Raw genomic sequence first — 27,651 nt, 5'->3', positions numbered from 1 at the left:
TCAGAAAATTATAACCAAAATAAACCAAACAAAAAGCTGGTTCTTTGAAAAAATAAACAAAATTGATGGCCCATTGGCAAGATTAATTAAAAAAAGAAAAGAGGAAACCCATATTAACAGGATTAGGGATGCCACGGGAAATATCACAACACGTACCCAAGATATCCAAACAATTCTAACAGACTACTTTCAAAAGTTATACTCTCTAAAGGAAGAAAATCTGGCAGAAATGGATGCATTTTTAGAGAAATACAAGTTGCCTAAACTGAGCAAAGAAGAAGTAAACCAATTAAATAAGCCAATATCCTATAACGAGATACAGGAAACTATCAAAAGACTTCCAACAAAAAAAAGCCCAGGACCAGATGGATTCACAGCAGAATTCTATAAGACCTTTAAACAAGAACTAATACCCATACTCCTCAAGCTCTTCAGAGAAACAGAGAAGGAGGGAGCTATCCCAAACTCATTCTACGAAGCCAATATCACACTCATCCCCAAACCAGGCAAAGACCCAACCAAAAAGGAGAATTACAGGCCAATCTCCTTGATGAACACAGATGCAAAGATCCTTAACAAGATTCTAGCTAACAGAATACAGAAACACATAAAAAAAATTATACACCATGACCAGGTAGGCTTCATCCCAGAGACACAGGGATGGTTTAACATATGTAAGTCAATAAATGTAATCCAACATATCAACAGAGCCAAGGTCAAGAATCACATGATTATCGCCACAGATGCAGAAAAGGCCTTTGATAAAATTCAACATTCATTCATGCTAAAAGCTCTGGAGAAAATAGGAATAGAAGGAACATTTCTAAAAACAATAAAAGCCATTTATGACAGACCAATAGCCAATATTATACTTAATGGGGAAAAGCTACAACCAATTCTCCTAAAATCAGGAACAAGGCAAGGATGCCCACTGTCTCCACTCCTCTTCAATATAGTCCTGGAACCCTTAGCCAGGGCAATAAGGCAAGAAAAAGACATTAAAGGGATCCGCATAGGGAAAGAAGAAGTTAAACTATCCCTTTTTGCAGACGACATGATACTATACCTCCACGATCCCAAAAACTCCATCCCCAAACTCTTAGAAATCATAAATCACTTCGGCAAAATAGCAGGATACAAAATAAACCCACAAAAATCAGTTGCTTTCCTGTACACTGACAATGTACAAGAAGAGAGGGAAATAAAGGTAGCAACCCCATTCACAATAACCTCCCCCCAAATAAAATATTTAGGAATTAACCTAATCAAAGATGTAAAAGAACTATTTAATGAAAACTATAAAAAGTTAAAGAACGAAATTGCAGAAGACACTAGGAAATGGAAAGACCTCCCATGATCTTGGATAGGCGGACTTAATATAGTAAAGATGGTAATACTTCCAAAACTAATTCAGTGCAATTCCTATTAAAATCCCAATGATGTACATCACTGAAATACAGAAAACAGTCCAAAAATTCATATGGAACAACAAAAGACCTAGAATAGTCAAAACAATTCTAGAGGATAAAGTCAATATGGGAGGGCTATCCATGCCGAACTTCAAACTCTACTACAGAGCTATAATAACAAAGACAGCATGGTACCAGCACAAAAACTGTCCCCCGCTGTGTCCCCCGCTGTGTCCCTGGCTGTGTCCCCGCTGTGTCCCCTGCTGTGTCGCCCCTGTGTCCCTGCTGTGTCCCGCACGGTCCCGATGTGACCCCGGCTGTGTTCCCCGCTGTGTCCCGCTGTGTCCCGCTGTGACCCCCGCTGTGTCCCCGCTGTCCCCCGCTGTCCACCGCTGTGTCCCGCTGTGTCCCAGGTGTCCCCCGGTGTGTCCCCGCTGTCCCCCGCTGTGTCCCCCTGTTTCCCCGCTGTGTCCCCCGCTGTGTCCCCCACTGTGTTCCGCTGTGTCACCCGCTGTGTCCCGCTGTGTCCCCGCTGTGTTCCGCTGTGTCCCGCTGTGTCCCGCTGTGTCCCCCGCTGTGTCCCGCTTTGTCCCCGCTGTGTCCCCCGCTGTGTTCCGCTGTGTCTCCGCTATGTCTCCCGCTGTGTCCCCCTCTGTGTCCCGCTGTGTCCCCCGCTGTGTCCTGCTGTGTCCCCTGCTCTGTCCCGCTGTGTCCCCCGTTGTGTCCCCCGCTGTGTCCCGCTGTGTCCCTCTGTGTCCCGCTGTGTCCCGCTGTGTCCCCGCTGTATCCCGCTGTGTCCCGCTGTGTCCCCGCTCTATCCACGCTGTGTCCTGCTGTGTCCCGCTGTGTCCCGTAGTGTCCTCGCTCTGTCCCCCGCTGTGTTCCTGCTGTGTCCCCGCTGTGTCCGGCTGTATCCCCTTTGTGTCCTGCTGTGTACCCGCTGTCCCCCGCTGTGTCCCAATGTGTCCCGCTGTGTTCCGCTCTGTCCCCGCTGTATCCCCGCTATTTACTCCGCTGTGTCCCGCTGTGTCCCCGCTGTGTCCAGGTGTCCCCCGTTGTGTCCTGCTGTGTCCCGCTGTGTCCCTGCTGTGTCCCACTGTGTCCCCCGATATGTCCCGCTGTGTCCCCCGATGTGTCCCGCTGTGTCCCGCTGTGTCCCGCTGTGTCCCCCGCTGTGTCCCGATGTGTTTCCGCTGTGTCACACGCTGTGTCCCACGCTGTGTCCCTCTGTGTCCCCGCTGTGTCCCCCGCTGTGTCCCTCTGTGTCCCGCTGTGTCACCTGCTGTGTCCCCTCTGTGTCTTGCTGTGTCCCGCTGTGTCCCCGCTGTGTCCCGCTGTGTCCCCGCTGTGTCCCGCTGTGTCCCGCTGTGTCCTCGCTGTGTCCCCCGCTGTGTCCCCGCTGTGTCCTCCGCTGTGTCCCGCTGTATCCCCGCTGTGTCCTGCTGTGTCCCCGCTGTGTCCCCCACTCTGTCCCACGCTGTGTCCCGCTGTGTCCCCCGCTGTGTCCCGCTGTGTTCCCCGCTGTGTCCCGCTGTGTCCCCGCTATGTCCTGCTGTGTCCCTCGCTGTGTTCCGCTGTGGCCCCTGCTGCGTCCCGCGGTGTCCCCCACTGTGTCCCCCGCTGTGTCCCCCTGTGTCCCCGCTGTGTGCTGCTGTGTCCCCGCTGTTTCCCCGCTGTGTCCCACTGTGTCCTCGCTGTGTCCCCCGCTGTGTCCCCGCTGTGTCCCCCGCTGTGTCCCGCTGTATCCTCGCTTGTCCCCTGCTGTGTCCCGCTGTGTCCCCCGCTGTTTCCCCTGCTGTGTCCCGCTGTGTCCACGTTGTACCCCGGTGTGTCCCCGCTGTCCCCCGATGTGTCCCTTGCTGTGTCCCCGCTGTGTCCCCGCTGTGTCCCGCTGTGTCCCTGCTGTGTCCCCACTGTGTCCCACTGTGTCCCCGCTGTGTCCCGCTGTGTCCCCCAATGTGTCCCGCTGTGTCGCCCGCTTTGTTCCACTGTGTCCTGCTTTTTCCCAAGCTGTGTCCCGATGTGTCCCCGCTGTTTCCCCCGCTGTGTCCCGCTGTGTCCCCGCTGTGTCCCCCGCTGTGTCCCCATCTGTGTTCCGCTGTGTCCCCCGCTGTGTCCCCGCTGTGTTCCGCTGTGTTCCGCTGTGTCCCCGCTGTGTACCCACTGTGTCCTGCTGTGTCCCCGCTGAGTCCTGCTGTATCCCCCGCTGTGTCCCGCTGTGTCCCGCTGTGTCCCCCGCTGTGTCCCGATGTGTTTCCGCTGTATCCCACGCTGTGTCCCGCTGTGTCCCCGCTGTGTCCCCCGCTGTGTCCCTCTGTGTCCTGCTGTGTCACCTGCTGTGTCCCCTCTGTGTCTTGCTGTGTCCCGCTGTGTCCCCACTGTGTCCCGCTGTGTCCCTCTGTGTCCCCGCTGTGTCCCGCTGTGTCCCGCTGTGTCCTCGCTGTGTCCCCCGCTGTGTTCCCGCTGTGTCCTCCGCTGTGTCCCGCTGTATCCCCGCTGTGTCCTGCTGTGTCCCCCACTCTGTCCCACGCTGTGTCCCCCGCTGTGTCCCGCTGTTTTCCCCGCTGTGTCCTGCTGTGTCCCCGCTATGTCCTGCTGTGTCCCTCGCTGTGTTCCGCTGTGGCCCCTGCTGCGTCCCGCGGTGTCCCCCACTGTGTCCCCCGCTGTGTCCCCCTGTGTCCCCGCTGTGTGCTGCTGTGTCCCCGCTGTGTCCTGCTGTATCCTCGCTTGTCCCCTGCTGTGTCCCGCTGTGTCCCCCGCTGTTTCCCCCGCTGTGTCCAGCTGTGTCCACGTTGTACCCCGGTGTGTCCCCGCTGTCCCCTGCTGTGTCCCTTGCTGTGTCCCCGCTGTGTCCCCACTGTGTCCCGCTGTGTCCCCGCTGTGTCCCCACTGTGTCCCACTGTGTCCCCGCTGTGTCCCGCTGTGTCCCCCAATGTGTCCCGCTGTGTCGCCCGCTTTGTTCCACTGTGTCCCGCTTTGTCCCAAGCTGTGTCCCGATGTGTCCCCGCTGTTTCCCCACTGTGTCCCGCTGTGTCCCCGCTGTGTCCCCCGCTGTGTCCCCCTCTGTGTTCCGCTGTGTCCCCCGCTGTGTCCCCGCTGTGTTCCGCTGTGTTCCGCTGTGTCCCCGCTGTGTACCCACTGTGTCCTGCTGTGTCCCCGCTGAGTCCTGCTGTATCCCCCGCTGTGTCCCGCTGTGTCCCCGCTGTGTCTCCGCTGTGTCTCCCGCTGTGTCCCGCTGTGTCCCCCGCTGTGTCCCGCTGTGTCCCCCGCTGTGTCCCGCTGTGTCCCAGCTGTGTCCCCCTCTGTGTTCCGCTGTGTCTCCACTATGTCTCCCGCTGTGTCCCCCTCTGTGTCCCGCTGTGTCCCCCGCTGTGTCCCGCTGTGTCCCCTGCTCTGTCCCGCTGTGTCCCCCGCTGTGTCCCCGGCTGTGTCCCGCTGTGTCTTCCACTGTGTCCCGCTGTGTCCCGCTGTGTCCCAAGCTGTGTCCGCGCTGTGTCCTGCTGTGTCCCGCTGTGTCCCCGCTGTGTTCAGCACTGTCCCCCGCTTTGTGCCCCGCTGTGTCCCCCGCATTGTCCCTCTGTGTCCTCGCTGTGTCCCCCGTTGTGTCCCCGCTGTGTCCAGCTGTGTCCTCGCTGTGTCCCCGCAGTGTCCCGCTGTGTATCCCGCTGTATCCAGCTTTGTCTCCGCTGTTTCCCGCAGTGTCCCACTCTTTGTCCCCTGCTGTGTCGCCCGCTGTGTCCCCCGCTGTGACCCCGCTGTGTTCCGCTTTGTCCACGCTGTGTCCCGCTGTGTCCCCCCTGTGTCCCACTGTGTCCCGCTGTGTCCTGTGTGTACCCGCTGTCCCCCGCTGTGTCCCGCTGTGTCCCCGCTGTCCCTCGGAGTGTCCCCTCTGTGTCTCCGCTGTGTCCCTCTGTGTCCCGCTGTGTCCCCCGCTATGTCCCGCTGTTTCCCCCGCTGTGTCCCGCAGTGTCCCGCTGTGTTCCCCGCTGTGTCCCCCGCTGTGTCCCCCACTGTGTCCCCCGCTGTGTCCCCGCTGTGTGCCAGTGTGTCCCCGCTGAATCTCGCTGTGTCTCCGCTGTATCCCCACTGTGTCCCTCTGTGTCCCAGCTGTGTCCTGCTGTGTCCCTCACTGTGTTCTGCTATGTCCCCCGCTGTGTTCCGCTGTGTCCCCCACTGTGTCCCCCGCTGTGTCCCGCTGTGTCTCCCGCTGTGTCCTGCTGTGTCCCCGCTGTGTGCCCGCTGTGTCTCGCTGTGTCCCCGCTGTGTCCCCGCTGTTTCCCACTGTGTCCCGCTGTGTCCTCGCTCTGTCCCTCGCTGTGTCCCCGCTGTGTCCCTGTTGTGTCCGGCTGTATCCCCGCTGTGTCCTGCTCTGTACCCGCTGTCCCCCGCTGTGTCCCGCTGTGTCCTGCTGTGTTCCCCTCTGTCCCCGCTGTATCCCCGCTATTTCCCCTGCTGTGTCCCGCTGTGTCCCCCGTTGTGTCCTGCTGTGTCCCGCTGTGTCCCCCGCTGTGACCCCGTTGTGTCCCACTGTGTCCCCGCTGTCCCCCGGTGTGTCCTCGCTGTGTCCCGCTGTGTCCCGCTGTTTCCCCGCTGTCCCCCGCTGTGTCCCCGCTGTGTCCCCACTTTGTCCCACTGTGTCCCGCTGTGTCCTCCGCTGTGTCCCCGTTCTGTCCCCCACTGTCCCCCGCTGTGTCCCGCTGTGTCCTGCTGTGTTCCCCTCTGTCCCCGCTGTATCCCCGCTATTTCCCCTGCTGTGTCCCGCTGTGTCCCCCGTTGTGTCCTGCTGTGTCCCGCTGTGTCCCCCGCTGTGTTCCCATTTGTGTCTCACTGTGTCCCCGCTGTCCCCCGGTGTGTCCTCGCTGTGTCCCGCTGTGTCCCGCTGTTTCCCCGCTGTTCCCCGCTGTGTCCCCGCTGTGTCCCCACTTTGTCCCACTGTGTCCTGCTGTGTCCTCCGCTGTGTCCCCGTTCTGTCCCCCGCTGTGTCCCTGCTGTGTCCCGCTGTTTCCCCGCTGTCCCCCCTGTATCCTCGCTGTGTCCCACTGTCCCGCTGTGTCCCTGCTGTGTCCTGCTGTGTCCCGCTGTGTCCCCGCTCTGTCCCCGCTCTGTCCCGCTGTGTCCCCGTTCTCTCCCCCGCTGTGTCCCCGCTGTGTCCCGCTGTTTCCCCCCTGTCCCCCGCTGTGTCCCCGCTGTGTCCCCACTTTGTCCCACTGTGTCCCGCTGTGTCCCTTGCTGTGTCCCGCTGTGTCCCCCTCTGTGTCTTGCTGTGTCCCGCTGTGTCCCCGCTGTGTCCTGCTGTGTCCCCGCTGTGTCCCCCGCTGTGTCCGGCTGTGCCCCCGCGGTATCCCGATGTGTCCCCTGCTGTGTCTCGCTATGTCCCCTGCTGTGTCCTGCTGTGTCCTGCTGTGTCCCGCTGTGTCCGTCGCTGTGTCCCGCTGTGTCCCCCTGTGACTTTGCTGTGTCCCCCGTTGTGTCCCCGCTGTGTTCCCGCTATGTCCCGCTGTGTCTCGCTGTGTCCTCGCTGTGTCCCCCACTGTTTCCCGCTGTGTCCCCCGCTTTGTCTCCTGCTGTGTCCCCCGCTGTGTCCCGCTGTGTCCCCTGCTGTGTCCTCTGCTGTGTCCTCTGCTGTGTCCCCCGCTGACCCGCTGTGTCCCCGCTGTGTCGACGCCGTGTCCCGCTGTGTCCCGCTATGTCCTCCGTGTTCCCCACTGTGTCCCACTGTGTCCAACTGTGTCCTGCTGTGTCCCCACTGTGTCCCCGCTGTGTCTCGCTGTGTACCGCTGTGTCCCCGCTGTGTCCCCGCTGTGAACCCCGCTGTGTCCCGCTGTGTCCTCTGCTGTGTCTCACAGTGTCCTGCTGTGTCCCCCGCTGTGTCCTGATGTGCCCCCGCTGCGTCCCACGCTGTGTCCCACGGTATCCCCGCTGTGTCCCCGCTGTGAACCCCGCTGTGTCCCGCTGTGTCCCCCGCTGTGTCTCACTGTGTCCCGCTGTGTCCTCGCTGTGTCCCCCGTTGTGTCCCCGCTGTGTCCAGCTGTGTCCCGCTGTGTCCCCGCTGTGTCCCACGGTGTCCCCGCTGTGTCCCCGCTGTGTCCCCGCTGTGTCCCCCGCTTTGTCTCCTGCTGTGTCCCCCGCTGTGTCATGCTGTGTCCCGCTGTGTCCCCCACTGTGTTCTGCTGTGTTGTGCTGTGTCCCCTCTGTGTCCCCCGCTGTGTCCCGCTTTGTCAGCGCTGTGTCCCGCTTTGTCCCCGCTGTGTCCCGCTGTGACCCCGCTGTGTCCCGCTGTGTCCCCCACTGTGTCCCCCGCTGTGTCCCTCTTTGTCCCGCGCTGTGTCCCGCTGTGTCCCACTGTTTCCCCGCTGTATCCCCGCTGTTTCCCCCGATGTGTCACGCTGTTTCCCCGCTGTGTCCTGCTGTGTGCTGCGGTTTCCACGCTGTGTCCTGCTGTGTCCCCCGCTGTGTCCCGCTGTGTCCCCTGCTGTGTCCCGCTGTGTCCCCGCTGTGTCGCCCGCTGTGTCCCGCTGTGTCCCCGCTGTGTCCCGCTATGTCCTCCGTGTTCCCCACTGTGTCCCGCTGTGTCCAACTGTGTCCTGCTGTGTCCCCACTGTGTCCCCGCTGTGTCTTGCTGTGTCCCCGCTGTGTCCCCCGCTTTGTCTCCTGCTGTGTCCCCCGCTGTGTCCTGCTGTGTCCCCTGCTGTGTCCTCTGCTGTGTCCCCTTCTGACCCTCTGTGTCCCCGCTGTGTCGACGCCATGTCCCGCTGTGTCCCGCTATGTCCTCCGTGTTCCCCACTGTGTCCCGCTGTGTCCAACTGTGTCCTGCTGTGTCCCCACTGTGTCCCTGCTGTGTCCCTGCTGTGAACCCCGCTGTGTCCCGCTGTGTCCTCTGCTGTGTCTCACTGTGTCCTGCTGTGTCCCCTGCTGTGTCCCGATGTGCCCCCGCTGTGTCCCACGCTGTGTCCCACAGTATCCCCGCTGTGTCCCCGCTGTGACCCCGCTGTGTCCCCGCTGTGACCCCGCTGTGTCCCCACTGTGTCCCCCGCTTTGTCTCCCGCTGTGTCCCCCGCTGTGTCATGCTGTGTCTGGCTGTGTTCCCCGCTGTGTCCCGCTGTGTTGTGCTGTGTCCCCTCTGTGTCCCCCGCTGTGTCCCGCTATGTCCCCGCTGTGTCCCCCGTTGTGTCCCCCGCTGTGTCGCTCTGTGTTCCGCGCTGTGTCCCCACTGTATCCCCGCTGTTTCCCCCGCTGTGTCACGCTGTTTCCCCGCTGTGTCCCGCTGTGTCCTGCGGTTTCCCCGCTGTGTCCTGCTGTGTCCCCCGCTGTGTCCCGCTGTGTGTCCCGCTGTGCCCCGCTGTGTCCCCGCTGTGTCCCGCTGTGTCCCACGCTGTGTTCCCAACTGTGTCCCACTGTGTCCCGCTGTGTCCCCTGCCTTGTCCCGTTGTGTCCCCGCTGTGTCCCCCGCTCTGTCCCGGCTGTGTCCGCTCTGTCCCCGCTGTGTCCGCTGTGTCCACGTTGTGTCCCGCTGTGTCCCCGCTGTGTCCCCACTGTGTCCATGCTGTGTCCCCGCTGTATCCCGCGGTGTCCCCCACTGTGTCCCCTGCTGTGTCCTGCTGTGTCTCCCGCTGTGTCGCGATGTGTCCCCGCTGTGTCCCCGCTGTGTCCCGCTGTGTCCCGCTGTGTCCTCGCTGTGTCCCCCTCTGTGTCCCCGGTGTGTCCCCACGGTGTCCCGCTCTATCCCCGCTGTGTCCTGCTGTGTACCCGCTGTCCCCCGCTGTGTCCCCGCTGTGTTCCGATGTGTCCCCTACTGTGTCCACGCTTTCCCCCGGTGTGTCCCCGCTGTCCCGCGCTGTGTCACCTGCTGTGTTCCGCTGTATCCCGCTGTGTGCTCGCTGTGTCCCCCGCTGTGTCACGCTGTTTCCCCGCTGTGTCCCGCTGTGTCCTGCGGTTTCCCCACTGTGTCCTGCTGTGTCCCCCGCTGTGTCCCGCTGTGTCCCCGCTGTGTCCCGCTGTGTCCCCGCTGTGTCCCGCTGTGTCCCACGCTGTGTTCCCAGCTGTGTCCCGCTGTGTCCCCCGCTGTGTCCCGCTGTGTTCCCGCTGTGTTCCGATGTGTCCCCTACTGTGTCTCCGCTTTTCCCCGGTGTGTCCCCGCTGTCCCGCGCTGTGTCACCTGCTGTGTTCCACTGTATCTCGCTGTGTGCTCGCTGTGTCCCCTGCTGTGTCCCCGCTGTGTCCCTACTGTGTACCGCTGTGTCCAGTTGTGTACACGCTGTTTCCCACTATGTCCCCGCTGTGTCCCCGCTGTGTCCCGCGGTGTCCCCCACTGTGTCCCCGCTGTGTCCACGCAGTGTCCCCGCTGTGTCCCGCTGTGTCCTCGCTGTGTCCCCTGCTGTGTCCCGCTGTGTCCCCCGCTGTGTCCCGCTGTGTCCCCTGCTGTGTCCCCCGCTGTGTCCCTCTGTGTCCCGTGCTGTGTCCCGCTGTGTCCCGCTGTGTCCCTGCTGTATCCCCGCTGTTTCCCCCGCTGTGTCCCGCTGTTTCCCAGCTGTGTCCCGCTGTGTCCTGTGGTGTCCCCCGCTGTGTCCCGCTGTGTCCCCGCTGTGTCCAGCTGTGTCCCACGCTGTGTTCCCAGCTGTGTCCCACTGTGTCCCGCTGTATCCTGCTGTGTCCCCCGCTTTGTCTCCTGCTGTGTCCCCCACTGTGTCATGCTGTGTCCCGCTGTGTCCCCCGCTGTGTCCCGCTGTGTTGCGCTGTGTCCCCTCTGTGTCCCCCGCTGTGTCCCGCTTTGTCCCCGCTGTGTCCCCCGCTGTGTCCCACTGTGTCCCCCACTGTGTCCCCGCTGTGTCCCCACTGTGTCCCCGCTGTGTCCCGCTGTGTCCTCGCTGTGTCCCGCTGTGTCCACCGCTGTGTCTCACTGTGTCCCGCTGTGTCCCAATGTGCCCCCGCTTGTCCCACGCTGTGTCCCACGGTATCCCCGCTGTGTCCCCGCTGTGTCCCCGCTGTGTCCCCGCTGTGTCCCCCGCTTTATCTCCCGCTGTGTCCCCTGCTGTGTCATGCTGTGTCCCCTGCTGTGTCCCGCTGTGTCCCGCTATGTCCCGCTGTGTGCCCCTCTGTGTCCCGCTGTGTCGCCGCTTTGTCCCGCTGTGTTCCCCGCTGTGTACCCGCTGTGTCTCTCGCTGTGTCCCGCTCTGTCACCGCTGTGTCCTGCTGTGTCCCCCGCTGTGTCCTGCTCTGTCCCCGCTGTGTCCTGCTGTGTCCCCGCTGTCCCCGGTGTGTCCCTGCTGTTCCCCGCTATGTACCCCACTGTGTCCCGCTGTGTCCCGCTGTGTCCCATTGTGTCCCGCTGTGGCCCCCGCTGTGTCCCGCTGTGTCTCCGCTGTGTCCCCGCTGTGTCCCGCTGTGTCCCCGCTGTGTCCCACTGTGTCCCCGCTGTGTCCCGCTGTGTCCCCCGCTGTGTCCCCTGCTGTGTTCCGTTGTGTTCACCGATGAGTCCTGCTGTGTCCTGCTGTGTCCCCCGCTGTGTCCCGCTGTCTCCCCACAGTGTCCCCACTATGTTCCGCTGTGTTCCGCTGTGTCCCGTGGTGTCCTGCTTTGTCCCCCGCTATGTCTCCCGCTGAGTCCCTGCTGTGTCCCCGCTGTGTCCCGCTCTGTCCCCCGCTGTGTCTCCTGCTTTGTCCCCACTGTGTCCCGCTGTGTCCCGCTGTGTCCCGCTGTGTCCCACTCTGTGTCCCGTTGTGTCCCCAGCTGTGTACACCGCTGTGTCCCGCTGTGTCCCCGCTGTGTCCTGCTGTGTCCCGCTGTGTCCCGCTGTGTCCCACGCTTAGTCCCGCTGTGTCCTGCTGTGTCCCGCTGTGTCCAGCGCTGTGTCCCCCCTGTGTCCCCTACTGTGTCCCCCGCTATCTCCCGCTTTGTCCCCCGCTGTGTCCCACTGTGTCCCGCTGTGTCCTGGCTGTGTCCCCCGCTGTGTTCCGCTGTGTCCCCGCTGTGTCCCCCGCTGTGTCCCGCTGTGTCTCGCTTCGTCCCCCGCTGTGTCCCGCTGTGTCCTCGCAGTGTCCCCGGTGTGTCCCGCTCTGTTCCGCTGTGTTCCGTGGTGTCCCACTTTGTCCCTCGCTGTTTCCCCCGCTGAGTCCCTGCTGTGTCCCCGCTGTGTCTCGCTGTGTCTTCTCTGTGTACCCCACTGTGTCCCGCTCTTTCTTCCGCTGTGTCCCCCGCTGTGCCCCGCTGTGTCCCACTGTGTCCCGCTGTGTCCCCCGCTGTGTCCTGTTGTGTCCCGCTGTGTCCACGATGTGTCACGCAGTGTCCTGCTGTGTCCCCGCTGTTTCCCTTTTTGTCCCCAGCTGTATACCCCGCTGTGTCCCGCTGTGTCCCCGCTGTGTCCCAGCTGTGATCGCGGTGTGTCCCGGTGTGTCCATCTGTGTCCCGTGGTGTCACCCGCTGTGTCCCCCACTGTGTCCCCGCTGTGTCCCCGCTGTGTCCCACTGTGTCCTCGCTGTGTCCCCCGCTGTGTCCTGTAGTGTCCACGGCTGTGTCACCCGCTGTGTTCCGCTGTGTCCTCGCTGTGTCCCCCGCTGTGTCCCGCTGTGTTCCCCGTGTGTCCCACTGTGTCCTGCTGTGTCCCCTGCTGTGTCCCCCGCTGTGTCCCCCGCTCTGTCACCGCTGTGTCCCCCTGTGTTCCCCTGTGTCCTCGCTGTGTCCCTCTGTGTCCCGCTGTGTACCTCGCTGTGTCCCCCGGTGTGTCCTGCTGTGTCCTCGCTATCTATGTCCCCCGCTGTGTAGCGCTGTGTCCCCCGCTGTGTCCCGCTGTGTCGTGCTGTGTCCCGCTGGGTCCTCAATGTGTCACGCAGTGTCCCGCTGTGTCCCTGCTGTGTCTCCGCTGTGTCACGCTGTGTTCCCCGCTGTGTCCCGCTTTGTCCTGCTGTGTTCCCCGCTGTGTCCCGCATTGTCCCCGCAGTGTCCTCACTGTCTCCCACTGTGTCCCCCGCTGTGTCCCCCACTCTGTCTCGCAGTGTCCCCCGCTATGTCCCACTGTGTCCCGATTTTTCCCCACTGTGTCCTCCGCTGTGTCCCGCTGTGTCCTCGCTGTGTCCCGCTGTGTCCCCCGCTGTGTCCTGCTGTGTCCCCCTGTGTCTCCCTCTGTGTCCCTGCTGTGTCCCACGCTGTGTCCCGCTATGTCCTCGCTGTTTTCCCCGCTGTGTAGCACTGTGTCCCCCGCTGTGTCCCCAATGTGTCACGCAGTGTCCCGCTGTGTCCCGCTGTGTCCCGCTGTTTCCCGTGGTGTCCCGGTTTGTCCCCCGCTGTGTCCCCCGCTTAGTCCCCGCTGTGTCCCGCTGTGTCCTCCCTATGTCCCCTGTTGTGTCCCGCTGTGTCCCCCGCTGTGTCCCGGCTGTGTCCCGTTGTGTCCTGCTGTGTCCTGCTCTGTCCCCCGTTGTGTCCCGCTCTGTCCCCAGCTGTGTCCCCCGCTGTGTCCTGCTATGTCCCTGCTGTGTCCCGCTATGTCTTGCTGTGTCCCCCTCTCTGTCCCTGCTGTGTCCTGCTGTGTCCTCGCTCTGTACCCGCTGTGTCCCGCTGTGTCCTCGCTGTGTCCCCGCTGTGGCCCGTTGTGAATGCGCCTGTGTCCAGCTGTGTCCCCGCTGTGTACCTGTGTGTCCCCGCTGTGTCCCACTGTGTCCCCCGCTGTGTCCCCGCTGTGTACCTGTGTGTCCCCGCTGTTTCCCACTGTGTCCCACTGTGTCCCCCGCTGTGTCCCGCTGTGTCCCGCTGTGTCCCACTGTGTCCTCGCTGTTTCCCCTGCTGTGACCCGGTGTGTCCCGCTGTGGCCCCCTGTGTCCTGCTCTGTCCCCGCTGTGTCCTGCTGTGTCCCCCGCTGTGTCCCCGCATTGTCCCGCTGTGTCCCGCTGTGTACCCCTATGTCCCGCTGTGTCCCACGCCTTGTCCCCCGCTGTGTGCTGCTCTGTCCCCGCTGTGTCCTGCTGTGTTCCCCGCTGTGTCCCCCGCTGTGTACCTCTGTGTCCCGCTGTGTCCCCGCTTTGTCCCCCGCTGTGTCCCGATGTGTCCTCGCTGTGTCCCGCTGTGTCCCCCGCTGTGTCCCCGCTGTGTACCTGTGTGTTCCTGCTGTGTCCCGCTGTGTCCCACTGTGTCCCCCGCTCTGTCCCGCTATGTCCCGCTGTGTCCCGCTGTGTCCACATCTGTGTCACTGTTGTGTCCCTCTGTGTCCCCGCTATGTCCCGCTGTGTCCTGCTCTGTCCTCGCTGTGTCCCCCGCTGTGTCCACCACTGTTTCCCCCGCTGTGTCCCGCTGTGTCCCGGTATGACCCCAGTTGTGTCCCGCTGTGTCCCCCCTGTGTCCCTCGCTGTGTCCCGCTGTGTCCCCACTGTGTCCCCGCTGTGTCCCGCTGTGTCTCACTGTGTCCCCTGGTTTCCCACTCTGTCCCGCTGTGTCCCCTGCTGTGTCCCGCTGTGTCCCCGTTGTGTCCCGCTCTGTCCCCTCTGTGTCCCGCTGTGTTGCCTGCTGTGTCCCCGCTGTGTCCCCTTTGTGTCCCCACTGTGTCCTGCTGTGTCCCTTCTTTGTCCTGTTGTGTCCCCCGCTGTGTCCAGCTGTGTCCCTGCTGTCCCCCCGTGTGTCCCCACTGTCCCCAGCTGTGTCCCCCGCTGTGTCTCGCTGTGTCCCCCGCTGTGTCCCGCTGTGTCCCAATGTGACACCCTCTGTGTCCCGCTGTGTCCCCCTGTGTCCCGTTGTGTACCCCACTGTGTCCCGCTGTGTCCCGCTGTGTCCTTGCTGTGTCCCCGCTATGTCCTGCTGTGTAAGCCGCTGTGTCCAGCTGTGTCCCAGCTGTGTCCCCGCTGTGTCCACGGTGTTTCCCGCTGTGTCCCCCGCTGTGTCCCTGCTGTGTCCCCAATGTGTCCCACTGTGTCCCTCTGTGTCCTCACTGTGTCCCCTGCTGTGTCCCTCTGTGTCCCAGCTGTGTCCTGCTGTGTTCCCCGCTGTGTCCCGCTGTGTCTTGCTGTGTCCCTGCTGTGTCCCCGCTGTGTACCCGCTGTGTCCTTGCATTGTCCCTCTGTGTCCCCCATGTGTCCCCGCTGTGTCCCCGATGTGTGCCGCTGTGTCCCGCTGAGTCCTCGCTGTGTCCCCAGCTCTGTCTCTCTGTGTCCCCCTCTGTGTCCTGCTTTGTCCCCCGTTGTGTCCCACTGTGTCCCCTGCTGTGTCCCCCGCTGTGTCCCGCTGTGTCCCTGTTGTGTCCCCACTGTGTCCTGCTGTGTCCCCCGCTGTGTCCAGCTGTGTCCCTGCTGTCCCCCCGTGTGTCCACGCTGTCCCCAGCTGTGTCCCCCGCTGTGTCACGCCATGTCCCCGCTGTGTCCCCGCTGTGTCCCGCTGTGTCCCCCGTTGTGTCCCAATGTGACACCCGCTGTGTCCCCCGCAGTGTCCCGCTGTGTCCCCCGCTGTGTTTCCCGCTGTGTCCCCCGATCTGTCCCCGCTGTGTCCCACTTTGTCCCCGCTGTATCCCTGCTGTGTCCTGTTGTGTCCCTGCTGTGTTCCGCTGTGTCCCCGCTGTGTCCCCGCTGTGTCCCGCTGTGTCCCCTGTTGTTTCCCGCTGTGACCCTCGCTGTGTCCCCCGCTGTGTCCCGTTGTGTTTCAAGCTGTGTTCCGCTGTGTCCTGGCTGTGCCCCGCTGTGTCCCGCTGTGTCCCGCTTTGTCACCTGCTGTGTCCACGCTGTGTCCCCGCTGTGTCCTGCTCTGTCCCGCTGTGTCCCGCTGTGTCCCGCTGTGTCCTGGCTGTGTCCCGGCTGTGTCCTGCTGTGTCCCCGCTGAGTCCCCACTGTGTCCCCGCTGTGTCCCGCTGTGTCCTCGCTGTGTCCCTCGTTGTGTGCGCGCTGTGTCCCCACTGTGTCCCCACTTTGTCTCGCTGTGTCCCGGTGTGTCCCGCTGTTTCCCGTGGTGTCCCAGTTTGTCCCCCGCTGTGTCCCCCGCTGAGTCCCTGCTGTGTCCGCGCTGTGTCCCGCTGTGTCTCCCGCTGTGTCCTGCTGTGTCCCGGGCTGTGTCCCCACTGTGTCCCCGATGTGTCCCGCTGTGTCCCGCTGTGTCCCGCTGTGTCCTCGCTGTATCCTCGCTGTGTCCCCCGTTGTGTCCCGCTGTGTCCCCCGCTGTGTCCCGCTGTGTTCCCCACTGATTCTTCCGCTGTGTCCCCCGATGTGTCCCTGCTGTGTCCCCGCTGTGTCCCTGCTGTGTCCCCTCTGTGTCCCGGTGTGTTCCGTTGTGTCCCCGCTGTCAACCACTGTGTCCCCACTGTGTCCCGCTGTGTCCCCGCTGTGTCCCCTCTGTGTGCGATGTTTCCCCGCTGTCCCCCGTTGTGTCCCCGCTGTGTCCCGCTGTTTTCCGCTGTGACCTGCTGTGTCCCTGCTGTCCCCCGCTGTGTCCCACTGTGTCGCCGCTGTGTCCCGCTTTGTCCCGCTGTTTCCTGTGGTGTCTCTCTGTGTCCTGCTGTGTCCCGCTGTGTCCTCGCTGTGTCCCCCGCTGTGTCCCCACTGTGTTCCGCAGTGTCACCCTGTGTCCTGCTGTGTCCCCACTGTGACCCCACTGTGTCCCTGCTTTGATCCGCTGTGTCCCCCGCTGTGTCCCCGCTGTGTCCCCGATGTTTCCCGTTGTGTCCTTGCTGTGTCCCCAGCTGTGTCCCGCTGTGTCCCCAGCTGTGTCACGCTGTGTCCCCTGCTGTGTCCCGCTGTGTCCCGCTGTGTCCCCTGCTCTATCACGCTGTGTCCCTGCTGTGTCCCGCTGTGTCCCCGCCGTATCCCGCTGTGTTCCCGCTGTGTCCCCACTGTGTCCTGCTGTGTCCCCGCTGTGTCCCCCTGTGTTCTCCACTGTGTCCCGCTGTGTCCCCCGCTGTGTCCCGCTGTGCACCGCTGTGTCCCGATGTGTCTGTTGCTGTGTCCCCGCTGTGTCCCCGCTGTGTCCCGCTGTGTCCCTCTGTGTCCCGCTGTGTCCCGCTGTGTCCTCGCTCTGTCCCCGATGTGTCCCACTCTATCCCGTTGTATCCAACTGTGTCCCCGCTGTATTCCGCTGTGTTCTCCCCAGTTTCTCCCGCTGTGTCGATCGCTGTGTCCCTGTTGTGTCCCTCTGTGTCCCCGCTGTGTCCCCGCTGTGTCCCGCTGTGTCCCCCGCTGTGACCCCGCTGTGTCCCCGTTGTGTCCCGCTGTGTCCCATTGTGTCCCCGCTGTCCCCCTCTTTGTTCTCGCTGTGTCCCGCTGTGTCCCTGCTGTCCCCCGCTTTGTCCCCGCGGTGACCCGCTGTGTCCCTGCTGGCCCCTGCTGTGTCCTGTGTACCAGCTGTCCCCTAGAGTGTCTCCGCTGTGTCCCCGCTGTGTCTAGCTTTGTCCCGATGTGTCCCGCTGTGTCCTCGCTTTGTCTCCCGCTGTGTCCCCACTGTGTCTCGCTGTGTCCTCGCTGTGTCCCTGCTGTGTCCCGCTGTGTATCCCGCTGTGTCCAGCTGTGTCCCCACTGTATCCCCGCTGTGTCCCTCTGTGTCCTGCTGTGTCCCCGCTGTGACCCGCTGTGTCCACTGCTGTGTCCAGCTGTCCCCCCTGTGTCTCGCTGTGTCCCGCTGTGTCCCACTGTATCCTCGCGTGTCCCCCGCTGTGTTCCGCTGTGTATACCGGTGTGTCCAGCTGTGTCCCCGCTGTGTCCCCGCTGTGTCCCCTCTGTGTAAGGCTGAGTTCCCCACTGTGTCCCCGCTGTGTCCCCGCTCTGTCCCACTGTGTTCTACGCTGTGTCCCGCTGTGTCTCCCGCTGTGACCCGCTGTGTCCCGCTGTGTCCCGCTGTTTCCCGTGGTGTCTCGCTTTGTCCCCCGCTGTGTTCCCCTCTGAGTCCCCACTGTGTCCCTGCTGTGTCCCCCGCTGTGTTCCCCTCTGAGTCCCCACTGTGTCCTCGCTGTGTCCCCCGCTGTGTCTCGCTGTGTCCCCTGCTGTGTCCCCTGCTGTGTCCCCGCTGTGTACCGCTGTGTACCACTGTGTCCCCCGTTGTGTCCCGCTGTGTCCCCTGCTGTGTTCTCCGCTGTGTCCCGCTATGTCCCTACTGTATCCCCCTGTGTCCCGTTGTATCCCCCGCTCTGTCCCCGCTGTGTCCTGCTATGTACCCGCTGTTGACCCACTGTGTCCCCGCTGTGTCCCCGCTGTGTCCCGCTGTGTTCCACTGTGTCCCCTGCTCTCTCCCCGCTGTGTCCAGCTGTATCCCCGCTCTGTCCCCGCTGTGTCCCTTATGTGTCCCTCTGTGTCCCGCTGTGTCCTTGCTGTGTCCCCCGCTGTGTCCCTCTGTGTCCCGGGCTGTGTCCCCGCTGTGTCTCCGATGTGTCCCGGTGTGTCCTGCTGTTTCCCGTGGTGTCCCGGTTTGTCCCCCGCTGTGTCCCCCGCTGAGTCACCGCTGTGTCCGCGCCGTGTCCCGCTGTGTCCCCCGATGTGTCCCGCTGTGTCCCAAGCTGTGTCCCCGCTGTGTCCCCAATGTGTCCCGCTGTGTCCCGCTGTGTCCCCCGCTGTGACCCGCTGTGTCCCCCGCTGTGTCCCTGCTGTGTCACTGCTGTGTCCCGCTGTGTCCCGCTGTTTCCCGTGGTGTCCCAGTTTGTCCCCGGCTGTGTCCCCCACTGTGTCCCCACTGTGTCCCCGCTGTGTCCCGCAGTGTCCTCACTGTGTCCCCGATGTGTCCCGCTGTGTCCCGCTGTGTCCTTGCTGTGTCCTCTGCTGTGTCCCTCTGTGTCCCGGGCTGTCTCCCCGCTGTGTCCCCGATGTGTCCCGCTGTGTCCCGCTGTGTCCTCCGCTGTGTCCCGCTGTGTCCCCAGCTTGTCCCCGCTGTTTCCCCGCTGTGTCCTGGTGTGTCCCGCTATTTCCCGTGGTGTCCAGGTTTGTCCCCCGCTGTGTCCCCGCTGTGTCCCCGCTGTGTCCCCGATGTGTCCTGCTGTGTCCTCGCTGTGTCCCCCGCTGTGTCCTGCTGTGTCCCCCGCTGTGTCCCCGCTGTGTCCCTGCTGTGTCCCGCTGTGTCCCGTTGTTTCCCGTGGTGTCCCGATTTGTCCCCCGCTGTGTCCCCCGCTGAGTAGCCACTGTGTCCGCGCTGTGTCACGCTGTGTCCTCGCTGTGTCCCCCGATGTGTCCTGCTTTGTTCCCCTCTGTGTCCCCCGCTGTGTCCCCTGCTGTGTCCCGCTGTGTCCCCTGCTGTGTCCCGCTGTGTCCCTCTGTGTCCTCGCTGTGTCCCCGATGTGTCCCGCTGTCTATCCCCCTATGTCCAACTGTGTCCCGCTGTGTTCCGTTGTGTCCCCACTGTCACCCACTGTTTCCCCGCTGTGTCCCGCTGTGTCCCCACTGTGTCCCCTCTGTGTCCCGCTGTTTCCCCGCTGTCCCCCGCTGTTTCCCCGCTTTGCACCGCTGTGTCCCACTGTGACCTGCTGTGTCCCTGCTGGCCCCAGCTGTGTCCCACTGTGTCCCCGCTGTCCCATGGAGTGTTCCCGCTGTGTCCCCACTGTGTCTCGCTGTGTCCTGCTGTGTCCCGCTGTGTCCTCGCTGTGTCCCCCGCTGTGTCCCCGCTGTGTCCCGCAGTGTCACCCTGTGTCCTGCTGTGTCCCCACTGTGTCCCCGCTGTGTCCCCGCTTTGATCCGCTGTTTCCCCCGCTGTGTCACCCACTGTGTCCCCCTCTGTGTCCCCGCTGTGTCCCGCTGTGTCCCGCTGTGTCCCCGATGTGTCCCGCTGTGTCCCCCGTTGTTTCCCGCTGTGACCCCAGCTGTGTCCCCCGCTGTGTCCCGCTGTGTCCCGCTGTGTCCCCCGTTGTGTCTCGCTGTGTCTCCCGCTGTGTTCCCCGCTGTGTCACCCACTGTGTCCCCCGATGTGTCCCCGCTGTGTCCCTGCTGTGTCCCGTTGTGTCCCGCTGTGTCCCCTCTGTCCCCCTTTGTGTCTCCGCTGTGTCCCGCGGTGTCCCCGCTGTCCCTCGCTGTATCCCTGCTGTATCCCGCTGTGTCAAGCTGTGTCCTGCTGTGTACCCGCTGTCCCCCGCTGTGTCCCGCTGTGTCCCCGCTGTACCCCGGAGTGTCCCCGCTGTGTCCCGCTGTTTCCCCGCTGTGTCCTTCTGTGTCCCATGCTGTGTCCTGCTGTGTCCCCCGCTGTGTCCCGCTGTGTCCCTGCTGTGTACCCCGCTGTGTCCCGCTGTGTCCCCGCTGTCCCCCGCTGTGTCCCGCTGTGTACTGCTGTGACCCGCTGTGTCCCTGCTGTCTCCCGCTGTGTCCTGCTGTGTTCCCGCTGTCCCGTGGATTGTCCCCGCTGTTTCCCCGCTGTTTCCCGCTGTGTATCCCGCTGTGTCCAACTGTGTCCCAGCTGTTTCCCGCTGTGTTCCCCACTGAATCCCCCGCTGTGTCCCCCGCTTTGTCCCCACTGTGTCCCGCTGAGTCCCCGCTGTGTCCCCGCTGTGTCCCGCTGTGTCCCCCGCTGTGACCCTGCTGTGTCCCCAATGTGTCCCGCTGTGTCCCGTTGTGTCCCCGCTGTCCCCCACTGTGTCCCCGCTGTCCCCCACTGTGTCCCTGCTGTCCCCCACTGTGTTCAACTGTGTCCCCGCTGTCCCCTGGAATGTCCCCGCAGTGTCCCCGCTGTGTCTCGCTGTGTCTGCTGTGTCCCGCTGTGTCCTCGCTGTGTCCCCCGCTGTGTCTCCGCTGAGTCCCGCTGTGTCACCCTTTGTCCTGCTGTGTCCCCTCTTTGTCCCGGCTGTGTCCCCACGCTGTCCCGCTCTGTCCCCGGCTGTGTCCCTGCTGTGTCCCCAATGTGTCCCTCTGTGTCCTCACTATGACCCCCGCTGTGTCCCACTGTGTCCCCCGCTGTGTCCTGCTGTGTCACTGCTGTGTCCCGCTATGTCTTGCTGTGTCCCCCCTCTGTCCCTGTTGTGTCCTGCTGTGTCCTCGCTCTGTACCCACTGTGTCCCGCTGTGTCCTCGCTGTGTCCCCCGCTGTCCCCCGCTGTGTCCCGCTGTGTCCTCGCTGTGTCTCTGATGTGGCCCGTTGTGAATCCGCCTGTGTCCAGCTGTGTCCCCGCTGTGTACCTGCTGTTTTCCCCGCTGTGTCCCGCTGTGTCCCCCGCAGTGTCCCCACTGTGACCCCGATGTGTCCCGCTGTGTCCCCCTGTGTCCTCGCTGTGTCCCCCGCTGTGTCTTGCTTTGTCCCTCGCTGTGTCCTGCTGTGTCTCCCGCTGTGTCCCGCTGTGTCCCGCTGTGTCCCACTGTGTCCCCCGCTCTGTCCCACTGTGTCACCTGCTGGGTCAACGCTGTGTCCCGGCTGTGTCCTGCTCTGTCCCGCTGTGTCCCGCTGTGTCCTTGCTGTGTCCCGGCTGTGTCCCGCTGTGTCCCCGCTGTGTCCCTCGCTGTATCCCCCACGGTGTCCCCGCTTTGTCCCGCTGTGTCCCGCTGTGTACCCCTATGTCCCGCTGTGTCCCACGCTGTGTCCCCCACTGTGTCCCACACTGTGTCCCGGCTGTGTCCCGCTGTGTCACCTGCTGGGTCCACGCTGTGTCCCCGCTTTGTCCTGCTCTATCCTGCTGTGTCCCTCTGTGTCCCGCTGTGTCGTCAATGTGTCCCGGCTGTGTCCCGCTGTGTCCCCGCTGTGTCCCTCGCTGTGTCCCCGCTGTGTCCCGCTGTGTCCCGCTGTGTCTCGCTTTTTCCCACGTTGTGTCCCGTTGTGTCCCCTGCTGTGTCCCCCGCTGTGTCCCCGCTGTGTCCCGCTGTGTCCTGCTGAGTCCCACTGTGTCCCCCGTTGTGTCCTGCTGTGTCCCCGGCTGTGTCCCCCGCTGTGACCTGCTGTGTCCCTGCTATGTCCCGCTATGTCTTGCTGTGTCCCCCTCTCTGTGTCTGCTGTGTCCTGCTGTGTCCTCGCTCTGTACCCGCTGTGTCCCGCTGTGTCCTCGCTGTGTCCCCCGCTGTCCCCTGCTGTGCCTCGCTGTGTCCCGCTGTGTACTCGCTGTGTCCCCGCTGTGGCCTGTTGTGAATGCGCCTGTGTCCAGCTGTGTCCCCGCTGTGTACCTGCGGTGTCCCCGCTGTGTCCCGCTGTGTCCCACTGTGTCACCCGCTCTGTCCAGCTGTGTCATGCTGTGTCCTGCTGTGTCCCCCGCTGTGTCCCCGCTTTGTCCCGCTGTGTCCCGCTGTGTACCCCTGTGTCCCGCTGTGTCCCCCGTTGTGTCCCAATGTGACACCCGCTGTGTCCCGTGCAGTGTCCCGCTGTGTCCCGCTGTGTCCCCGCTGTGTACCCGCTGTGTCCCGCTGTGTCCCCTGTTGTTTCCCGCTGTGACCCCCGCTGTGTAGCCCGCTGTGTCCCGCTGTGTATCAAGCTGTGTCCAGCTGTGTCCCCGCTGTGTCCCGCTGTGTCCCACGCTGTGTCCCGCTCTGTCCCCCGCTGTGTCTCGCTGTGTCCCGCTGTGTCCCCGCTGTGTCCCCGTTGTCTCCAGCTGTGACCTCCGTTGTGTCTCGCTGTGTCCCGCTGTGTCCCCCGCTTTGTACCCCGCTGTGTCCCGCTGTTTCCCGCTATGTCCCGCTGTGTCCCGCTTTATCTCGCTGTGTCCCGCTGTGTCTTCGCTGTGTCCCCGACAATGTCCCGCTGTGTCCCCACTGTGTCACCGCTGTTTCCCGCTATGTCCCGCTGTGTCCCTGCTGTGTCCCGCTTTATCTCGCTGTGTCCCGCTGTGTCTTCGCTGTGTCCCCGACAATGTCCCGCTGTGTCCCCACTGTGTAACCACTGTGTCCCGCTGTGTCCCGCTGTGTCCCCGCTGTGTCCCGCTGTGTCCCCGCTGTGTCCCACGGTGTCCCGCTGTTTCCCCCGCTGTGTCCCCGCGATGTCCTGCTGTGTCCTCGCTGTGTTCCGCTGTGTCTCGCTGTGTTCTCGCTGTGTACCCCGCTATGTCCCACTGTGTCCTCGCTGTGTTCCCCGCTGTGTAGCGCTGTGTCCCCCGCTGTGTCCCGCTGTGTCCCTCTGTGTCCTCGCTGTGTCCCCCGCTGTGTCCCCCGCTGTGTTCCCGCTGTATCGCCGCTGGGTCCTGCTGTGTCCCGCTGTGTCCACGATGTGTCACGCAGTGTCCTGCTGTGTCCCCGCTGTTTCCCTTTTTGTCCACAGCTCTGTACCCCTCTGTGTCCTCGCTGTGTTTCCCACTGTGTAGCGTTGTGTCCCCCGCTGTATCCCACTGTGTCCCACTGTGTCCCACTGTGTCCCGGATGTGTCACGCAGTGTCCCGCTGTGTCTCAGCTGTGTCCCGCTGTGTCCTGCTCTGCCCCCGCTGTGTCCCCGCTATGTCCCGCTGTGTCCCCGCTATGTCCCCGCTATGTCCCGCTGTGTCCCCTGCTCTGTAAACCGCTGTGTTCCCTTGTGTTCACCGATGAGTCCCGCTGTGTCCTGCTGTGTCCCCCGCTGTGTCCCCAAAGTGTCCCCACTGTGTTCGGCTGTGTTCTGCTGTGTCCCGTAGTATCCTGCTTTGTCCCCCGCTATGTACCCCGCTGTGTCCCAGCTGTGCCCTCCCTGTGTCCCCCGCTGTGTCCCGCTCTGTCCCCCGCTGTGTCTCCCGCTTTGTCCCCGCTGTGTCCCGCTGTGTCCCGCTATGTCCCCCTGTGTCCCCTCTCTGTCCCCGCTGTGTCCCCCGCAGAGTCCCCGCTGTGTCCCCGCTGTGTCCCGCTGTGTCCTCCCTTTGTCCCCTGCTGTGTCCCGCTCTATCCCCCGCTGTGATTCCTGCTTTGTCCCTACTGTGTCCCGGTGTGTCCCGCTGTGTCCCCCTCGGTGTCCCGTTGTGTCCCTCTGTGTCCTCGCTGTATCCCTAACTGTGTCCCGCTGTGTCCCCAGCTGTGTCCCCTGCTTGTCCCGCTGTGTCCCGCTATGTCCCGCTGTGTGCCCCTCTGTGTCCCGCTGTGTCCCCGCTCTGTCCCGCTGTGTTCCCCGCTGTGTACCCGCTGTGTCTCTTGCTGTGTCCCGCTGTGTCACCGCTGTGTCCCGTTGTGTCCCGCTGTGTCCCGTTGTGTCCCGCTGTGTCCCCGCTGTGTCCCCGCTGTGTCCCCCGCTGTGTCCTGCTCTGTCCCCGCTGTGCTCCCTGCTGTGTCCCCGCTGTCCCCCGGTATGACCCTGCTGTTCCCCGCTATGTACCCCACTGTGTCCCGCTGTGTCCTGTTGTGTCTCCGCTGTGTCCCCGCTGTGTCCCGCTGTGTCACCGGCTGTGTCCCCCGCTGTGTCCCGCTGTGTCCCGCTGTGTCCTCACTATGTCCCCGCTGTGTCCCGCCGTGTATCCCGCTGTGTCAAGCTGTGTCCCCCGATGTGTCCCCTCTGTGTCACCTTTGTCCCTGCTGTGTCCCGCTGTGTCCTGATGTGTCCTGTTGTGTCCCGCTGTGTCCTCGCTGTGTCCCAGCTGTGTCCCGCTGTGTATCCCGCTGTGTCAAGCTGTGTCCCCTGATGTGTCCCGCTGTGTCCCCCTGTGTCCCCCGCTGTGTCCCGCTGTGTCCCGCTGTGTCCACCTCTGTGTCCCGATGTGTTCCGGCTGTGTCCTGCTGTGTCCCAACTGTATCCCCGCTGTGTCCCCCGCTGTGTCCCGATGTGTCCCCGCTGTGTCCCGCTGTGTCCCCGCTGTGTCCCCGCTGTGTCATGCTGTGTCCCGCTGGGTCTCGCTGTGTCCCCCGCTGTGTCCTGCTGTGTCCCCCGCTGGATCCCGCTGTGTCCTCCTCTGTGTCCCGCTGTTTCCCATGCTGTGTCCCGCTGTGTTCCCTCTGTGTCCCCCGCTGTGTCCCCGCTGTGTCCCGCTGTGTCCCATGCTGTCCCGCTGAGTCCCCAGCTGTGTCCTGCTGTGTCCCGCTGTGTCCCTGCTGTGTCCCCGCTGTACCCCCTGTATTCCCCGCTGTGTCCCCTGCTTTGTCCCGCTGTGTCCCCCTCTGTGTCCCCCGTGTCCCGCTGTGTCCCCAGCGGTGTCCCTGCTGTGTCCCGCTGTGTCCCGCTGTGTCCTGCTGTGTCCTCGCTGTGTACCCCGCTGTGTCCCCATTGTGTCCCCGCTGTATCCCGCTGTGTCCCGCTGTGTTCTCTCTGTGTCCCCCGCTGTGTCCCCGTTGTGTCCCCGCTGTATCGCGCTGTGTCCCGCTGTGTCCTCCCTGTGTCCCCCGCTGTGACCCGCTATGTCCCCCCTCAATGTCCCCAGCTGTGTTCCGCTGTGTCCTCCCTGTGTCCCACACTGTGTCCCGCTATGTCCCCTGCAGTGTCCCCAGCTCTGTCTCGTTGTGTCCCCGCTGGGTCCCGCTGTGTCCACGCTGTGTCCCCGCTGTGTCCCGCTGTGTGCCCCCCATCTGTCCCCCGCTGTGTCCCGCTGTGTCCAGCTGTGTCCCGCTATGTCCCCTGTGTCCCCGCTGTGTCCCGCTGTGTCCCGATGTGTCCCGCTGTGTCCCGCTGTGTCCTGGCTCTGTCCCCGCTGTGTCCCGCCGTGTATCCCGCTGTGTCAAGCTGTGTCCCTGCTGTGTCCCCAGCTGTGTCTCGATGTGTCCTCCGCTGTGTCCCGCTGTGTCCCCTGCTGTGTCCAGCTGTGTGCCGCTGTGTCCTGCTGTGTCCCACAGTGTGTCCCGATGTGACCCCGCTGTGTCCCAGCTGTGTCCCCGCTGTGTCCCCCGCTGTGTCCCGCTGTGTCCCGCTGTGTCCCCCGCTGTGTCCCTCTGTGTCCCCGCTGTGTCCCGCTGTGTCCCGCTGTGTCCTGCTGTGTCCTCGCTGTGTACCCCGCTGTGTCCCCATTGTGTCCCCGCTGTATCCCGCTGTGTCCCTCTGTGTTCTCTCTGTGTCCCCCGCTGTGTGCCCGTTGTGTCCCCCTGTATTCTGCTGTGTCCCGCTGTGTCCTCCCTGTGTCCCACACTGTGTCCTGCTATGTCCCCTGCAGTGTCCCCAGCTATGTCTCGTTGTGTCCCACGCTGTGTCCTCGCTGTGTCCCCGCTGTGTCCCGCTGTGTCCACGCTGTGTCTCTGCTGTGTCCCCGCTGTGTCCCGCTGTGTCCCCCGCTGTGTCCCCCACTGTGTCCCGCTGTGTCTCGCTATGTCCCACTATGTCCCCTGTGTCCCCGCTGTGTCCCGCTGTGTCCTCGCTCTGTCCCCGCTGTGTCCCGCCGTGTATCCCGCTGTGTCAAGCTGTGTTCCCGCTGTGTCCCCCGCTGTGTCTCGATGTGTCCCCCGCTGTGTCCCGCTGTGTCCCCCGCTGTGTCCAGCTGTGTGCCGCTGTGTCCCGCTGTGTCCCACGGTGTGTCCCGATGTGTCCCTGCTGTGTTCTGCTGTGTCCCAGCTTTGTCCCCGCTGTGTCCCCCGCTGTGTCCCGCTGTGTCCCGCTGTGTCCCCCGCTGTGTCCCGCTGTGTCCCCGCTGTGTCCCACTGTGTCCTCGCGTTGTACCCCGCTGTGTCCCCATTGTGTCCCCGCTGTATCCCGCTGTGTCCCTCTGTGTTCTCTCTGTTTCCCCCGCTGTGTCCCCGTTGTGTCCCCCTGTATTCTGCGGTGTCCCGCTGTGTCCTCCCTGTGTCCCACACTGTGTCCCGCTATGTCCCCTGCAGTGTCCCCAGCTATGTCTCGTTGTGTCCCACGCTGTGTCCTCGCTGTGTCCCCACTGTGTCCCGCTGTGTCCACGCTGTGTCCCACTGTGTTCCCCGCTGTGTTCCCCACTGTGTCCCACTGTGTCCCGCTATGTCCCCTGTGTCCCCGCTGTGTCCCGCTGTGTCCCGCTGTGTCCCCTGTGTCCCCACTGTGTCCCGCTGTATCCCGCTGTGTCCTCGCTGTGTACCCGCTGTGTCCCGCTGTGTATCCCGCTGTGTCAAGTTGTGTCCCCCGATGTGTCCTGCTGTGTCCCGATTTGTCCCTGCTGTGTCCCCCACTGTGTCTCGCTATGTCCCCCTCTGTGTCCTGCTGTGTCCCACGCTGTGTCCTGCTGTGTGCCGCTGTGTCCCGCTTTGTCCCCCGCCGTGTACCGATGTGTCCCCGTTGTGTCCTGTTGTGTCCCCCGCTGTGTCCCGATGTGTCCCGGCAGTGTCCCGCTATGTCCCGCTGTGTCCACCGCTGTGTCCCGCTGTGTCCCGCTGTGTCACCTGTGTCACCGCTGTGTCCCGATGTGTCCCGCGGTGTCTCGCTGTGTCCTCGCTGTGTCCCCGCTTTGGCCTTCCGTGTATCCCGCTGTGTCAAGCTGTGTCCCCTGATGTGTCCCGCTGTGTCCCGATGTGTCCCCACTTATCACCCGGTGTGTCTCGCTGTGTCCCCTGCTGAGTCCCGCTGTGTCCCAGGCTGTGTCCCGCTGTGTGCCGCTGTGTCCCGCTGTGTCCCCCGCTGTGTACAGATGTGTCCCCTCTGTGTCCTGCTTTGTATCACGCTGTGTCCCAATGTGTCCCCGCTGTGTCCCGCTGTGTCCCGCTGTGTCCCCCGCTGTGTCCCAATGTGTCCCAGCTCTGTCCCGCTGTGTCCCGCTGTGTCCCCCACTGTGTCCCGCTGTGTCCCGCTGTTTCCCCGCTGTGCCCCCGCTGTGTCCCCGCTGTGTCCTGCTGTGTCCACGCTTTGTCCCCGCTGTGTCCCCGCTGTGTCCCGCTGTGTCCCCCGCTGTGTCTCGCTCTGTCCTCCACTGTGTCCCGCTGTGTAACATGCTGTGCCCCACTCTGTCCTTTCTGTGTACCCCGCTGTGTCCTGCTGTGTCCCCGCTGTTTCCTGCTGTGTCCCAGCTGTGTCCCCGCTTTGTCCCTCGTTGTGTCCTGCTGAGTCCCGCTGTGTCCCACGCTGTGTCCCGCTGTGTGCCGCTGTGTCCTGCTTTGTCCCACACTGTGTCCCGATGTGTCCCCGCTGTGTCCTGCTGTGTCCCGTTGTGTCCACCACTGTGTCCCAATGTGTCCCAGCTGTGTCCCGCTGTGTCCTTCTGTGTCCCCCACTGTGTCCCCGCTGTGTCCTGCTGTGTCCAAGTTGTGTCGCCGCTGTGTCCCCGCTGTGTCCCACAGTGTCACCCGCTGTGTCCTCCGCTGTGTCCCGCTGTGTCCCGCTGTGTCCCGCTATGTCTCCTGTGTCCCCGCTGTGTCCCGATGTGTCCCGCTGTTTCCCGCTGTGTCCTCGCTCTGTTCCCGCCGTGACCCGCCGTGTATCACCCTGTCTAGCTGTGTCTCCGCTGTGTCCCCCGCTATGTCCCACTGTGTCCCGCTTTGTCCCGCTATGTCCTAGCTGTGTCCCGGCAGTGTACCGCTGTGTCCCGCTGTGTCCCCGCTGTGTCCAACTGTGTCCCCCGCTGTGTCCCCCGCTGTGTC

Source organism: Dipodomys merriami, unplaced genomic scaffold (genome assembly GCF_024711535.1).
Source record: "Dipodomys merriami isolate MVZ:Mamm:240054 unplaced genomic scaffold, mDipMer1.0.p SCAF_12, whole genome shotgun sequence".
In the NCBI taxonomy this organism is placed as follows: domain Eukaryota; kingdom Metazoa; phylum Chordata; class Mammalia; order Rodentia; family Heteromyidae; genus Dipodomys; species Dipodomys merriami.
This window is presented reverse-complemented; position numbering follows the sequence as displayed.